Source organism: Notothenia coriiceps, unplaced genomic scaffold (assembly GCF_000735185.1).
Source record: "Notothenia coriiceps isolate Sejong01 unplaced genomic scaffold, NC01 NC01_scaffold00012184, whole genome shotgun sequence".
NCBI lineage: Eukaryota > Metazoa > Chordata > Actinopteri > Perciformes > Nototheniidae > Notothenia > Notothenia coriiceps.
Genome location: NW_011344885.1, coordinates 2,753 through 6,701, shown reverse-complemented (window position 1 = coordinate 6,701; position 3,949 = coordinate 2,753). Strand labels below are relative to the sequence as shown.

Sequence of the window (3,949 nt, the reverse complement as noted above, 5' to 3'; positions counted from 1 at the left end):
CTCCAGGATTTCCCAGGGTCCATCCTGCCTGTCAGTAACTATAACCCCCCCCCCCTCCTCTCTGTAGGAGGCCCAAAGCCATGCCTTCATCATGCATAAACCTTGGACACTTGGACAAACTGCAGCTCTGAAATGCACCGTGCTTTGAAATCTGTTCCATCGAGTTACAGTTAGTTAGAAAATCCTGTTTCAAAATATGTGCAGTGATCGTAATAACCGGTTAAAGGTCCCCTATTATTCTGTTTTTCATCAATATATTATAGGTCTCAGAAATATACAAAACATGTCTCTGAAATGTTTGGCTCCAAAGACCAAACAGATCATTGCAGCATCCCATAATCCCCTCTGTTTCAGCACCTGTTTCCAAAGTGCTGATTCTCTGTCTGTTACTTTAGATGAAAATAAGGAGCCCCTCCCCACGCCCCTCTAGAGACATTTGGTTAGAAAGAACTCAATGGTGCTCTCGGAGGAGATTCAGGTGATAAGGTGGGGGGGGGTTATGACATCATAAAGTGGCCAAAATTTGATCAGCTCATTTTCAGACAGGTTTGTATATAAATGGATCAGGACAAAAAGAATATTTTTTCCTGAAACTTTCAGAATCTCTTTACACAGAGGGGACACATGTTGATTTAGAAGAGAAATGAAAAAGTGGATTTTGCATAATAGGTGACCTTTAAAGCAATATAAGATATGTTGGACATTGCTCCTATTTGCTTTCTTGCCAAGTGTTAGATGAGAATATTGAGATCTGATTTGGTTGCGACTCTATTCATTATATATTACCCTTCAGATTATTTTCCAGATTGCTTCAGAACATATTAACAAATGTGCATCCCAGGTTCCAGAGTCCAAGTAGATATGATACATATTCAATGATATTCAGTTTAATATAATATTAAACTGAGAAAAGCAGCAAATAATCAAAATAAGAGAAGCTAAAAACAGCAATGGCTTAAGCTTTTAATCAAATATCACAATATATGATATTTTATTCATTAAGTCTGTACTTTAAATATGAAGTTACAGTTGGCAGTAAATATGGTAACTTTGGATTTTTCTAAAATACTTTAAAGTTTTAGAGTTGCTGGCTGGAGCATTTATTAACTTTGGTGCATTGCTGCAATGATCCCTGGGAGATCCGCATCACTGTCATATCCTCATCCGTGCACACGAGGCGCTTCTCTTAGTGGCTTAGCTTCTGTCTCGTCTGTAATGAACTACAGGAGGGATTTTGTTGGTGTAATGATCATGAGAGCGGGCAGGTGTGTGCATTAAAGTGTGTTGTAAATGATGATGAAGCTCTTTCAATAAGGTGCTACAGCGCCGCGCTACATTCTGCTTTTTTTTACTGTAGGTGACTAAATCCTGGTAGTTTTGTAATACTGTTACTGAAACGCAGAGAGGTTTATAGCTAAATAAGTTATTGATGTTCAGAGTTTTTTCAATGAGAATTTATCATTGTTCCTTTATTTAATGTATAGTTATTACAGAAAGGGAAGAATCTTAATGTTGTCGCTTTAAAAAATGTGGTTTGTAATTTGTTGTCAAACTGATTATGTCCCGCTGAAGCAAACAGGAAAGGGAACGATGTACTGGACGTTGTTTTGGGCAACAGCCTCCTCAACAGGAAACAATATGGAGCAATGCAAAGTCATGCTTAGCACAAATACAGGAAGCTATACTAGCTAGCGAATGTTAGCTTTCTAGCCAGCTGTTGCCAAAAGTGTGGCTCTCGTAACTTCAATTGGAATTATTTTTGAACACCCTGTGTTAGACTTGTAGTGCGGACCTGACCTCTGGATGTCATGAACAACATTTGGTGCCAACTAAACAAGTACATTTTGAGATGTTTAACAGAACAAGGGACATCTTTGCCAGATATTTATGGTATTTGTACTTTTCAATAATGCAAAAAGTGCCAAAATGTACGATCATTTAACCATTATGTGACACTTGAATTGGCAAATTAACTAATCTTCTACTGTATGTCTCCTTTAAATTAAATAACAGAGGGAAAAATAATGATCCTACGTGTTTCGTCATTTCTTCTCATGTCCCTCTATCCCAGGGGTGTCAAACTCAAATACCGATTAAAAAATTGGTACTAGTCGAGGGCCGGACTGGTTCAATGTTTATTGAATGAACTTATTGCACATATTAAAACCTGGAACTAACAAAGCTTAAATGATTGCCTATAAAAACAACATTAAACATTAAATAATCAGCTGCATTCATTTCTTATGGCTCTATCTGCAGCTTCTCCTCAGTCATTCATTTCTTATGATTACATTTTCCCACAGGCCAACAACAGCTTCAACAAAACTATTTCCCTCAAAGAGAAAAGAAAACATGCCCTGTTGTCTCAAGAAACAAAGTGCAGAAGGAAACATCCATTAAACTCAGTGTGCTGCTCTGATGCTAGTTCAAGCCAGATACTTGACATCTCATCTTGGGTGCAAGGTCATCAATGTTTGGGCTCAGGCTCTGAGCTGAGGAGACCCTCAGGATGGAGTGAAGGTGTGCGTGCAATATACCGGCGGGCCAGATCTAATAGGAATTAGAAATTATCCTGCGGGCCAAAATTAAATCCACCACGGGCCTGATTTGAGTTTGACACATGTCCTCTATCCTATCCTCTAAGTGGGTTGATTTGTGTCCTTTAAATAAACAAAACACTATTACGCCTATTTCTTCGTTATCTAGCAGTGCTGCCTGCAGTTGCTGCTAATGGAAAAATACAGAGCAATGAGAAAAGTCTGTAGGACTCATCCTCTGGGAACCATGAATATCTGTGCTAAATGTCTTAGGAATCCATCCAATAGTTGTTGAGATAATTCTGCATGAATGTGGGGACCTGAAATGTCCCGAGGTCAGGTTGAGGTAACAGAGTCCCCGGTACATCCTCTTCCTGAACATGTCCAGCATACACATTAAAATGCTTTCCTGTGTTTAAGCTTCATGGGCGTGCCTTTCCCCCTCTTCAATACCCACAAGATTTATGAAAACTTTGCTAATAAATAAATCATTGCTTCAGCAGAGGAACTGTAACATCTGTGATGCCTGACTTCACCTGCTGCTATTTTTCTATCAGCATTGAGAAGCAAATAACCGTGTTTGTTACGGACAGAATATCCCCAGAATATCCCCAGTCAGGTGTCTTTCTTAACTTTATAAATCCTCTAGCATTTTTATTTTGTCTCCCCCAGGATAAATATTGATTGTAAAGCAGAATATATCATTTTCAGTATACGCATGTGTGCAAACTGCAGTGCTCAGAAAGCTGCACGGCCTTTTAAGCCTTGATTTATGCATCATAGGTAGGGCCTTTTCTCCGGACGTAAATATAACGTAAATACAAAAGCAGCCATTATCACAACATTACACAACCTCAGAATCCAGGAATAACAAACAAAATGGCTTTAATTCAGATAATCAAAGGGATTCATATGATTATTAACACAAATTATCTTCTCCTGGAACATTTTCTGTGTGAACTAGTTATATTTTTGACTGAAAAATAACATGTGTTCCTGTTCTGAACATAAGAGGGCGCTGATGTTTAAAAGGTGTGTGATTGTAACGTTTATTATTCCAAAGCAGCCAAAAACACTTCAAAGATATTAAACATAGACCTGGGGATTATTTAAACTTCAAACTTTTATGAATTATTAAAAAAACGTGCACACAGTCGCTGGGCGACACTGGGTGTTATATATCCAAATGTACGTGTGTGTGTGTGTGTGTGTGTGTGTGTGTGTGTGTGTGTGTGTGTGTGTGTGTGTGTGTGTGTGTGTGTGTGTGTGTGTTGCATTATAACCTAATTTGATTGATTATTTTTGCTGTTTGATGCAAGGTGGAATGTGATCACTGGATATTTGTAATTTACAGTGATACAGGAATATGTCTACGGAGAGTATTATGAATATAAAATGTTAAAAACATTGTT

The 3,949-nt window shown here is 38.2% G+C and overlaps 1 long non-coding RNA gene across 1 annotated transcript in view; it reads left to right on the top strand.

The window, feature by feature from the left end:
• Positions 1-3,860: 3,860 nt before the first annotated feature.
• Positions 3,861-3,949, top strand: part of LOC104947236 (uncharacterized) — a 336-nt gene continuing 247 nt past the window's right edge. Inside the window, exon 1 of the long non-coding RNA XR_798538.1 lies at positions 3,861-3,943. This is a non-coding gene — a long non-coding RNA (uncharacterized lncRNA). The remainder of the gene's footprint in view (positions 3,944-3,949) is intronic.